Below are 13,680 nucleotides of genomic sequence, written 5' to 3'. Positions count from 1 at the left end.
ATGTCTGTTAAATAGTTAAGTTAAAGTAAGTAGTGCAAGATAAACAGAAATAAAAAAGTAGTGAGGTAGTGTTCACGGATTCAGTGTCCATTTAGAAATCGGATGGCGGAGGGGAAGAAGCTGTTTCTGAATCACTGAGTATGTAACTAAAATGAGAATATTTGATCACTCCCATCATTTTCAATGAGAGCTGCAATTTCGGGTTGTCCGCGTTTGGCGCCCCGGAAGAACGGGAGTGGGGAGGGGAACCAGAGGGAGGTGATGGGCTGGTGAGGAGAGAGAAGGGGTGATAAGGGAGCCAAAATGAGGAATGGAAAAAAAGAGAATGGGGAGGGGAAGGGGGTGAAATTACCGGATGTGGGAAAGATCCATGTTCATGCCATCGATGGGCCAAAGGCTCTCTCTCTATGATTCCCCACTGTGAATCTGTGGGTTGCAGAGGATTGGTGCCTTTGTAGTAAACCAGAGGCATGGACTGGTCAATCTGGAGAACCACATTCAAGTCCCACAACGAGTTAAATGTCGTGAATTAATTTAAAATCCAGTTCTGGATTGTTGTAAAGGGAAGAAAAGAAGATGCATTGGGAAAGAAATCTGCTTTCGGCACCCAGCCTGGTCCAGGTATCTCTGCAAGCCCACAGTAAAGTGGCTGGCTGTTTTAAAAAGGCTGAGCTAGGCATTCAGTTCAAAGGCAGGGAAAGGTCAAGATGGCCTTGTCAGTGAAGCCAACCTTCCATGAATAAATTTTTAAAAGTTATACAGTGATGCTGATTAAAAATCTATTTAAACTTATGGGGCTGTGCTGCTCTCTAATACTGACTCCTGAGAAAATAGTGGTCATTACTTGTAATGAGTGTCACTTCAGTGGCCCATTTCTTATGTGAAGTCCCCATTGAATCATTATCAATGCCACAATCCCTTACACTTCTACTCCCTCCATCAATGGTAACAACTTTGATTTTTTAAAATCAAAATAAACTTTATTCATGATAAAATAATATTTACACTACTAAGCCATTCAATGCCTTTTTATTCTTTACATTCACACTCAACGGTTTCAGTGCTGTTCTTTTACACTCCTGCAATGCTGCCACTTGTGACACTCTGCGATGGTATACTATTACAGTAATGGAGGGGTTTTCTCGCACAGCCCAGTCTTTACCTCGCCAATGGCAGAAGAACCGTACACCATGGTCCTTCCTCGCCAAGCTTCAGAACGTCCCTCATCACGTACTCCTGCAGCCAGCAGCGTGCCTCCATGGGCATCTCAAGTCAAGTCACTTACATTGTCATTTCGACCATAACTGCTGGTAAAGTACACAGTAAAAACGAGACAACGTTTTTCAGGACCATGGTGTTACATGACACAGTACAAAAACTAGACTGAACTACATAAAAAACAACACAGAAAAAACAACTACACTAGACTACAGACCTACCCAGGACTGCATAAAGTGCACAAAACAGTGCAGGCATTGCAATAAATAATAAACAAGACAATAGGCACAGTAGAGGGCAGTAAGTTGGTGTCAGTCCAGGCTCTGGGTATTGAGGAGTCTGATGGCTTGGGGGGAAGAAACTGTTACATAGTCTGGTCGTGAGAGCCCGAATGCTTCGGTGCCTTTTCCCAGACGGCAGGAGGGAGAAGAGATTGTATGAGGGGTGCGTGGGGTCCTTCATAATGCTGTTTGCTTTGCGGGTGCAGCGTGTGGTGTAAATGTCCGTAATGGCGGGAAGAGAGACCCCGATGATCTTCTCAGCTGACCTCACTATCCGCTGCAGGGTCTTGCGATCCGAGATGGTGCAATTTCTGAACCAGGCAGTGATGCAGCTGCTCAGGATGCTCTCAATACAACCCCTGTAGAATGTGATGAGGATGGGGGGGGGGGTGGGAGATGGACTCAGCCTTCGCAGAAAGTAGAGACGCTGCTGGGCTTTCTTTGTTATGGAGCTGGTGTTGAGGGACCAGGTGAGATTCTCCGCCAGGAGAACACCAAGAAATTTGGTGCTCCTAACGATCTCTACCGAGGAGCCGTCGATGTTCAGCGGGGAGTGGTCGCTCCGTGCCTCAATAAGGCATCTCTCACCAAGGCAGTGATCTTCCAACAGCCCTTGATGTCTCTGGGAACAGCCTGTAGACCAGAGATCCTCTGTCTGGAGGAACCGTGGTACAGGTCCTGGCATCTTCCTCTACACCCTCTTTGCAAACCTCAGAGTCAGCAAAAAGGTGAGCTGCCGTCCGTTCTGCCATCCTGCTGGCAATACGCAGTGGCGGTGGCATCCGGGCATGCAGAAAGTCTCTGCCCAGCAGGGCCTCTCTCTCTGCCAGCCAGGCAAGTTCTAGGTCTGGTAAGGAGGCATTCTGCCAGGTAACATATACGCAGCCCTACACTAGAGAGCTGTGTAGTGTAGATTCACAGCTACACTATGAATGTAGCTGTGAATTCATAGCTACATGAATTTTTTGAATTCATGAATGAAGATTGGGTTCAAATTTTGAAAATTGTAAATTCTTTTTCTATATGTGCCAGTCACTGTCTAATTCAATTTAAAATTGTCCATCGTTATTATTTAACAAAGGAGAGACTATCTAAAATATTTCCTGGTGTAGATAATTATTGTGATAGATGTAAAACTGAAATAGCTGTTTTGTCACATACGTTCTGGTCATGTTCTTCATTAAAACTGTTTTGGGAATCTTTACGTTCTGCAATCTCTAAAGCTTTGAAAATTAATTTACAACCTAGTGGATTAACTGTTCTATTTGGAATAGTTCTGCATCATATTCAGGGTATTTCATCTTCAGATCAACATGTAATTGCATTTGTTACATTGTTGGCAAGAAGGGCTATTTTATTAAAATGGAAAGATATCTCTTCCCCTACATTAATTGAATGGTTTTCTCAAGTAATGGTATGTCTCAGCTTGGAAAAAATTAGAAGTAGAACTTTTGAACTTTTGAACCTCGATTTGATTTTGAGAGAAGATGGGGTTTGCCAAATATTACCGTTTAATTTGAATTATTCTGCATGGTTTCCTTCCAATTTTATTATCTTTTTTTTAGAAAAATGTGAACTGGTGGTTGATGAATTTTTTTTTCTATATATCTAGATGATGGTTAAACGTATTGCTTCCGGGGGTTGATTCCTAATGGGTTTTTTTGTAGTTAATGGGGTTTGTTTTGGTAATTAGATGGGGTTCTTCTTTTCCCCTTCTTTTTTCAATATATAATTTTTTTTCATTTTTATATTTTATGATTAGTTTTTTCTTCAGCTCTATTAATTGTATACATATTAATTTGTTGAAATTTTGTATTATTCTATAGTTGTAGAAGATTATGTATTAATAAAAAGATTTTTAAAATGAGAATGAGAGTTGGTTATAAGGAGAGGTTGGGGGTTTGCACAGTAGTGCAGAGGCTGCAGCCCAGGTCCATGTTCCACCACTCTGAAAGAAGTTTGTACGTTCTGCATTTCGATGGAATCCGCGTGCTCCGGTTTCTTCCCACGTTGCAAAGACATAGGGGTTAGTAGGTTCATTAGTCACAGGATGTAAGTGGACTGCACGGGCTCTGTTACGCTGCAGTATCTCAAAATAAAAGTAAACATGGATTGGAGAGTCTGAACGATAAGGAGAGGCTGGGGGTTTGCACAGTAGTGCAGTGGCTAGTGTAACACTATAACAGTGCCAACAACCTAAGTTCAATTCCCACCGTAGTCTGTAAGGAGTTTGTATGTTCTCCCCATGACCACGTAGGTTTCCTCCAGGTGCTCCAGTTTCCTCCCACAGTCCGAAGATGTCCCGGTTAGTAGGTTAATTGCTCACATGGGTGTAATTGGGCAGCATGGGCTCATTGGACAAGAACGTCTTGTCTCCTTGCTGTATCTTTAAATAAAAATAAAAGTAAAGAAACCCAACTGGAATTAGAGTTAGAATTGATTTATTATTCTACCATGTACTGAGATACAGTGAAGAGCTTGTCTTGCATTCTTTTCATACAGATCAGATCATTGTCTCACCCTGTCAGAGATACTTCCCTTGCTGTCCATTTCTGCTGAACCTCCTCTGCAACTTAAAACTAAATTGTTTTCTCTCTTTCCCAGCTCCTACCAAGATGATAATTTCTGTTTTTCTCTCCACAGATGCTGCCTGACCTGCCGAGTGTTTTCTTGTGCTTTCTGTTTAGGTTTTAATATTATACAGATTTGTTTCTAATCTCTGACCCAGTACGTAAGCTATGATTTTTAAAAAGATGCCTTCCATTTATATAACATCCTTCTTTATCTTAGGATTCCGCCAAATTTACTGAAGAGTGGTTAGATAGATAGATAGATACTTTATTCATCCCCATGGGGAAATTCAACATTTTTTTTTCCAATGTCCCATACACTTGTTGTAGCAAAAACTCATTACATACAATACTTAACTCAGTAATAATATGATATGCATCTAAATCACTAACTCAAAAAGCATTAATAATAGCTTTAAAAAAGTTCTTAAGTCCTGGCAGTTGAATTGTAAAGCCTAATGGCATTGGGGAGTATTGACCTTTTCATCCTGTCTGAGGAGCATTGCATCGATAGCAACCTGTCGCTGAAACTGCTTCTCTGTCTCTGGATGGTGCTATGTAGAGGATGTTCAGGGTTTTCCATAATTGACCGTAGCCTACTCAGCGCCCTTCGCTCAGCTACCGATGTTAAACTCTCCAGTACTTTGCCCACGACAGAGCCCGCCTTCCTTACCAGCTTATTAAGACGTGAGGCGTCCTTCTTCTTAATGCTTCCTCCCCAACACGCCACCACAAAGAAGAGGGCGCTCTCAACAACTGACCTATAGAACATCTTCAGCATCTCACTGCAGACATTGAATGACGCCAACCTTCTAAGGAAGTACAGTCGACTCTGTGCCTTCCTGCACAAGGCATCTGTGTTGGCAGTCCAGTCTAGCTTCTCGTCTAACTGTACTCCCAGATACTTGTAGGTCTTAACCTGCTCCACACATTCTCCATTAATGATCACTGGCTCCATATGAGGCCTAGATCTCCTAAAGTCCACCACCATCTCCTTGGTCTTGGTGACATTGAGACGCAGGTAGTTTGAGTTGCACCATATCACAAAGTCCTGTATCAGTTTCCTATACTCCTCCTCCTGTCCATTCCTGACACACCCCACTATGGCCGTGTCGTCAGCGAACTTCTGCACATGGCAGGACTCCGAGTTATATTGGAAGTCTGATGTGTACAGGGTGAACAGGACCGGAGAGAGTACGGTTCCCTGTGGCGCTCCTGTGCTGCTGACCACCGTGTCAGACCTACAGTCTCTACAGTTTATCAATTTAGGAAATGGAACAGCCAATCTGCACACATAGATCCTAGAAAAGTCTTATACAGATCATGATAATTCAACTTAATGGCGATGGTTGAAGGATAACTTCCCTGGTCTTTGGATGTTTATCATTCACAAACTGACAGATTTCATCCCAAAATGAACAGAGTGCCCATCCTTCAATGGAGCATCTTCCTGTGTTTCCGCACACATCTTGGAATGTTGGGAGTCTGTGTAATTCACTGCCCTGGAGACGTGTGGGATCTGGCTTAGCGAATATGTCAAAAGTCGAGAGATTCAGAGAGGATTTTGTCTGTGAGGAGTCAAGGCTTCCATGGCAAAAGCAGGTCATGGAACTGAGGCCAAGGGATGGCAGCCATGATGTTATTAAAACTTCTGATGCTCTGGTGACAGGTAAGCAAACTCTCATTTTGGGCTGCCCAGTTTCTGCCTGAAAAAAAAATTAATGATCAATCCTCAGGTAGCTATCACTGGGAGCATGGCCTGGGAAAATGGGACTAGAGTCCACCGTCACATCAGATTTCAAACACAGGAAAATCTGCAGATACTGGGAATGCAGAGTCGCACACGCAAAATGCTGGAGGAACTCAGCAGGTCAGGCAGCGTCTGTGCAAACAGTCAACGTTTCATCAGCGATTCAGGAACAGCTTCTTCCCCTCTGCCATCCGATTCCTAAATGGACATTGAACCCCTGAGCACTACCTCACTTTTTAAATATATTCTTTCTGTTTTTGTGTGATTTTTAATCTATTCATTACATGCTTGCTGTGATTGATTGATTGATTATTATTTTCTTCTTCTATATTACGTACTGTTTTGAACTGCATGACACATGCCGGTGATAATAACCCTGATTCTGATTCTGATCAGCACAGAATGGAAGGAGGAAGAAGCCAGACTAAACCACTTTCTTCAGCCAGTTGTCCCTTCCACCTGTCACCTCCCAGCTTCTTACATCCTTCCCACACTCTCCTTCCCTCACCTGCTTATCATCACTCCCCACAACTGCGTTCGCCCAACTCCTGCCAGCTCCTGATCCACCCCTATATATCAGCTCTCTCCTCTCTTTCTCTGCATTCCTGACAGAAGGCCTCGGCCTAAAACGCCAACTGCCCTTTACCCTCCACAGACGCTGCCCAAACCGTTGAGTTCCTCCAGTGCTTTGCGTGTCGGTCCAACCATTCGCCTTTCTCCTTACTCAGTGTATCTGCATGCTAACTTCCTGGGCTTCATTTACATGTACACTCAGATCCCTCCCCCCTGTAAGCAATATCCCACTTCTTTATTCTTCTGGATGACATTGAACATAAAACATAGAACGCTAGAGCACAGTGCAGAGCCTTTGTCCCACAATGCTGACCCTCAAACCTTCTCCCAGGTCAATCTAACCCTTCCTTCCCACATAGTCCTCAGCATTTTTCATTCATCCTTGTGCCTATCTAGAAGTCTCCAAAATGTCCCGACTATCTGCTATGTTTTGTAACTTCGAAACATTAAACTAATTCAAAGGGAACCAAGAGATCCAGAAAAGTGAGTCTAACCTCATGTTTATTTTAAGCAAATCGCGTACACATCACGTGGTAGTCTGATGACATGTGCAAGTCATAAACATACAATGAATTATTGAAACAAACAAGAATGCTTAAACAAACAATATATTTTTACATTACTACTGAAATATTAAATACACAACAGTATCTGCCTCTACCATCACCTTTGTCATTATATTCCATGCGCCTGTTAATTTTAAGCCTATCTCTGACATCCTGAGCCCCCCAGCCCATAGTTTCTTCAGATACATTAAAATGATGCCCTCTCGTATTAGCTATTTCTGCCTTAAGGGTAGTCTCTGGCTGCCCACTCTATCAATGACTCTTATCATCTTGAACATTTCTATCAAGGCACCTCTCAACCTCCACACACAAAATGCTAGTGGAACGCAGCAGGCCAGGCAGCATCTATAGGGAGAAGCGCTGTCGACATTTCGGGCTGAGACCCTTCGTCAGGACTAACTGAAAGGAAAGATAGTAAGAGATTTGAAAGTAGGAGTGGGAGAGGAAAATGCGTAATGATAGGAGAAGACCGGAGGGGGTGGGGTGAAGCTGAGAGCCAGAAAGGTGATTGGCGAAAGGGATACAGAGCTGGAGAAGGGAAAGGATCATGGGACGGGAGGCCTAGGGAGAAAGAAAGGGGGAGGGGAGCACCAGAGGGAGATGGAGAACAGGCAGAGTGATGGGCTGAGAGAGAAAGAAAAGAAAGGGAGGGGGAAAAAAACTAACCATATCAGGAATGGGGTTGGAAGGGGAGGAGGGGCATTAACGGATGTTAGAGAAGTCAATGTTCATGCTATCAGGTTGGGGCTACCCAGATGGAATATAAGGTGTTGTTCCTCCAACCTGAGTGTGGCTTCATCTTGACAGTAGAGGAGGCCATGGATAGACATATCAGAATGGGAATGGGACGTGGAATTAAAATGTGTGGCCACTGGGAGATCCTGCTTTCTCTGGCAGACAGAGCGTCCACCTCTCAACCTCATTCGGCCCAAAGAGAAAAGCCTATCTTCAATCGACCTATCCTCATATGACATGCTCTCCAGTTCAGGTGGTGGGCTGTAAATCTCCTTTGCTCACTCTCTAAAGCTCAGATCCTTCCTGCAAAGAGGCAATCAGAACTGAACACAATATTCCAGGTATGGCCTGACCAGAGGGTTAACCTTGTATAGCCCATATTGTTCTCATTCACCAGTTTAAATGCTGTTCTGTTATGGTTGTGATTCATCTAATTACATTTTAAAGAACTGGTTCCCTTTCCCCCGAGCGTTGGAGGGAAGCATTGTGGATAAACCAGTGACAGGTACTTTACAGCTGGCAGCTAAGACTCAAGGTTATGTGATGAAGCTCCAGGAAAAGAATGCTTGAGAAATCATTTCACCACCTTTATCTCTAAGGCCAAATAAACTCCCAGCCTTTTTGGCAACCTCCCACATCGTTAGACAGAATGAAGCAGAAGATGGCAGCCATTGTTCTGGAAATGCAGACACCCTAAGCCTTGAAGTTGTCTACCTTCTCTGCCCAAATCAATGCCTTCTAAAACTCAAGAGACTGCAGATACTGGAGAAGCACACAAATCGCTGGAGGAACTCAGCAGATCTATGGGGGTTAAATGGACGTTTGATGCTTCAGGTGGAGACCCATCATCAGGGTGTCTCCTTCCGAAACGTTGATGGTCCATAGATGATGCCTGGCCTGCGAAGTTCCTCTTGTTGCATCTTCTGAAACTGTGACCATAGCACCATAAGACAGAGGGGCAAAATGAGGCCATTCAGCCCATTGAGTCTGCTCCGCCGTTCCATTTAGGAACAGATCACAGCCACAGAGAAGTATAAAAGTATCACACATTTATTTATTTGTTTGCTTATTGAGATACAGAGCAGAATAGGCCTCTCCGGAGGTTCAATTTCCACCACTGTCCGTAAGGAGTTTGGACGTTCTCCCTGTGGTGCCATGGGTTTCCTCCGGGTGCTCTGGTTTCCTCCCACAGTCCGAAGACATATGGGCTAGGGTTAGTGAATAGTAAGCAGACGATGTTGGCACCGGAAACATGGTGGCACTTTTGGACTGACCCAAGCCCATCCTCATACTGTGCTGGTCATTGACACTAATGATGCAATTCGACTGTCTGTTTCACTGTGCATGTGAAAAATAAAGATAATCTTCAAATCAGACCTCTATCGTCCCTATCAGACCATTTTGGATAAATCTTTCAAAGACAAATGGCCTCCCTCCATCCCATTTGTCCCTGTAGTTATTTCTGTATCCGCGATTGTGGAGATGTCGGAAGTTATTGCGACAATGTTGTAATGAACTGGCCGTGGTACAGAGCATCACTTCACTTCGCTAACGTCCGCCGTCCAACTTTTGCAAACCCTGCTTGGGTTGAGATGTCCTCCGATCTTGCAAGCGTTTCTGTCACCATGCGACGGAACGTCGTCAGTGCACTGTCGATAGTGGTGTGCCCTCCGAGTTCTTGGATTTCAGGTAACTTTTCAATCAGGTGACTGGACGTCATTCTGGAAACTCAGCTGTGATGGGGGGAGGAAACGTCCTCACTGATTGGCTGTGCGGTGAACTTCATGCTTTGTGCTCTGGAATTCTGCCCGCATCAGCTCTGAAATAGAATCGAGGGCTAGCTGTTTGTTTACTGAATTGTTTGTGGAAAACCACGCTTCTCGGAACTCTCTTGCACGCCACGTGTTTGGTTGCGCCATGACTTTCACCGATGCCCAGTCAAGTTTCTGCCCCTCTCGATCTTCCTGTTTATGTAGAAGACTGACCATAAGACATAGGAGCATAATTTGGCCATTCAGCCCATCGAGTCTGCTCCGCCATTTTATCCCTCTCAGTCCCCTTCTTCTATTTCTCCTCATAACCTCGAACATCCTGACTAATCAACCTCTGCCTTAAATATGTACAACAACGTCATCCACAGCCACTTGTGGCAATGAATTCCACAGATTCACCACCATCTGCATAAAGAATCACCTCGTCATCTCTGTCCTTCTATTCTGAGGCTGTGCCCTCTGGTCCTAGACTCCCCCGCTATAGGAAACATCCTCTCCACGTCCACTCTCTCCTGGCCTTTCAATATTTGATAGGTTTAATTGACATCCCCCTCATTCTTCTAAGCTCCATTGAGTACTCGCCTAGCGCCATCAGACTGCCACTAAGAGAGCTGTCTTGTTGTTGGGCCAACAGAAACACACTTCTACATAGAATATCACAACATAGTACAGGCCCCTTGGCCCATGATGTTGACCTTTTAACCTAATCCAAGATCAATCTAACCCTTCCCTCCTGCATCGCCCTCCATTTTTCTATCATCCACGTGCTTATCTAAGAGTTTCTTCAGTGCCCCACTCTGCCACCTCTCCTGGAGGGGCCACTGCCACCATTCGAAGCACGATCTCTGTCACCTCTCCTGGAGGGGCCACTGCCACCATTCGAAGCACGATCTCTGCCACCTCTCCTGGAGGGGCCACTGCCACCATTCGAAGCACGATCTCTCTCACCACTCCTGGAGGGGCCACTGCCACCATTCGAAGCACGATCTCTGTCACCACTCCTGGAGGGGCCACTGCCACCATTTGAAGCACGATCTCTGTCACCTCTCCTGGAGGGGCCACTGCCACCATTCGAAGCACGATCTCTGTCACCTCTCCTGGAGGGGCCACTGCCACCATTCGAAGCACGATCTCTCTCACCACTCCTGGAGGGGCCACTGCCACCATTCGAAGCACGATCTCTGCCACCTCTCCTGGAGGGGCCACTGCCACCATTCGAAGCACGATCTCTGCCACCTCTCCTGGAGGGGCCACTGCCACCATTCGAAGCACGATCTCTGTCACCTCTCCTGGAGGGGCCACTGCCACCATTCGAAGCACGATCTCTGTCACCACTCCTGGAGGGGCCACTGCCACCATTCGAAGCACGATCTCTGTCACCACTCCTGGAGGGGCCACTGCCACCATTCGAAGCACGATCTCTGTCACCACTCCTGGAGGGGCCACTGCCACCATTCGAAGCACGATCTCTGTCACCACTCCTGGAGGGGCCACTGCCACCATTCGAAGCACGATCTCTGTCACCACTCCTGGCAGGGCCTTCCATGCACCCACCATTTGCTGTGTATAAAACCTACACTGACACCCCCTATACTTTCCTCCAAGTACCTTAAAGTTATGCCCCCTTGTATTAGCAACTTTGACCCTGGGAAAAAAGCCTTTGGCAATACAGTCAATCTATGCTTCTTATCATCTTAAGCACCCCGTCTCTCTCCCTCCTTCGCCCCAGAGAGAAAAGCCCTAGCTCAATCAACCTATCAGCTCTTCAGAGAGGGATTCTGCGTGTGATCAGAAGGCAGTGGGTTCAGGTGTAGGGAACATCCCTGGTAAGGGTGCATACTTAACCACCAATAGTCGGTCTAGTTTCACCCATAGAGGAGTTGCTAAAACAGGGGCTCCCAATCTGGGGTCCATGGACCCCTTGCTTAATGCTGTTGATCCCTGGCATCAAAACCCCTGTGTTAAAGCATTGCCTGAGAGACTATAGCCCAGGACCAAAAGACAGTAAGAGACAGGAGAAGGGAATAGTTGAAAATATCAGTAAGTTTTGCCATTAGTTCAGCCTGATATATTCATGTTAATATAATCAGGGCAGTTCCACTCAAACCATCTTCATGACTCCATTGCAATGTTGATTTCTGAGTGATTCTTGTATTAGTCTGGTATGGGCTGGGGGAAGTGGAGGTGGCTACTACCCAGGATCAAATAAACTGCGGAGAGTTGTAAACTTAGTCAGCTCCATCATGGGCACTAGCCTCCATAATATCCAGGACATCTTCAAGGAGTGATGCTTCAAAAAGGTGGCATCCATCATTAACGCCCCCATCACCCAGGTCATGCCCTCTTCTCATTGCTACCATCAGGAAGGAGGTACGGAAGCCTGAACGTGCACACTCGATGTTTCAGGAACAACTTCTTCCTCTCTGTCATCCGATTTCTGAATGGACATTGAACCCATGAACACTACCCCACTACTTTATTTACTTCTAATTTTGCACTAATTTAACTATTCAATATATGTACAGTAATTCACAGGTTTTATTTCTATTATTATGAACAGCATTGCACTGGGGCCACAAAGACAACACATTCCACGCCATATGCTGCTGATATTACACCTGATTTGAGTTATTCCATACACTACTAATCTCTTTTCGCTGCAAGTCGAAGCCAGGGCTGGATTTCAGACTGGAATTCTAATGTCAGTACATCCATGCGATTGTGTCAAAGTGCGCTGAAAAATAACTCACCTTATCTGGCCTTTCCAATGTGGCGAGTAAGCCAAAGTGACAAAACACTCCCAGAAATCTGATAAAAGATCCCTCACTGTTCTGGCCCATTCATCCTACAGATAGACTCAGTAAACATATTCTAGTTATCTGTCGGTGAAGGAAAGGGCTGTTAGCACTGCGCAATGTTCCTGCACGAGATGATGTATGCACAAGAATTTGTGTTATGAGGTGATTTTGATAACCATTAGGAACTGGGGAAAACCATTCGACTCTTTGAGCCAACTCTGCCACTCAATTAGATCCTGCCTGATTTGTACTTCAACTTCATTTTCTTGCCCAGGCTTCATTTCCCTTGAAGCTGCTGCCTAACTAATCTCAGCCGATTGCAGGTTTTGAAGGCTTTATTTAAGAACCCTTCGGCTGACCACTTTTCCAGATTGCAGCTAACCTTTGTGTGAATAAGTAATTGCCGATATCCACCCCCACCCCCCCGCCTCACCCCCGTAAATGTTTTGCTCCTGATAAATATTTGTTCTTTACTTATCGTGTTGAATCCTTTAAACAAATCAATCATCTGCCTCCTACCCTTGAAGGAATTACACGTCAAGTTTATGAAACCTGTTGTAATAATTTAACCCTCTGAGCGCTGGTAACATTTTGATATGTATTCACCGATTCCACCTATCAGTCCTTCCAATTATGAAGACTGTGAGCAGTTTCCAGCCCCTTAAATCAGAAAAGGTGTGCTCTCACTGGAGAGGGTCCAGAAGAGGTTCATGGGAAGGGTTCTGGGAGTGGAAGGGTTAATGCATTTGGTGCCTCTGGGCCTTTAGTGGTTGCAGAAGAGAAGAGAAAGAGGGAGGAGAGGGAAGTGCTGGTGATAGGGGAGTCGATAGTCGGAGGAACAGACAGGAGGTTCTGTGGACGTGAACGAGACACCCGGATGGTATGCTGCCTCCCAGGTGCCAGGGTCAGGGACGTCTCAGACCGCATCCACAGCATTTTGGAGAGGGAGGGAGAGCAGTCAGATGTCTTGGTACATATTGGTAAAAGCAATGAGGTCCTGAAAATAGAATTGAGAGAGCTAGGTAGAAAGCTGAGAAGCAGGACCTCCCAGGTAGTAATTTCTGGATTGCGGCCTGTGCCACACACCAGTGAGGGTAGAAACAGGATGATGTGGCAGATAAATGTGTGGCTGAGAAACTGGTGCAAGGGCCAAGGCTTCAGGTTCTTGGATCACTCGGATCTCTTCTGGGGGAGGTATGACCTGTTCAAAAGTGACGGATTGCACCTGAACCTGAGGGGGACCAATATTCTCATGCGGGCAGGTTTGTTAGAGTAGTTGGGGAGGGTTTAAACCAATTTGGCGGGGGGGGGGGGTGGTGGGAACCGGAGTGAAGGAACGGTTGGCGAAAAAGGAAAGATAGCATGCAGTCAGATTGCCAGTAAGGGTAGGCAGATGACAGGGCATAATTGCAGCCAG

This window comes from Hemitrygon akajei, chromosome 8, assembly GCF_048418815.1.
Source record: "Hemitrygon akajei chromosome 8, sHemAka1.3, whole genome shotgun sequence".
NCBI classification, from domain to species: Eukaryota; Metazoa; Chordata; class Chondrichthyes; order Myliobatiformes; family Dasyatidae; genus Hemitrygon; species Hemitrygon akajei.
This window is presented reverse-complemented; position numbering follows the sequence as displayed.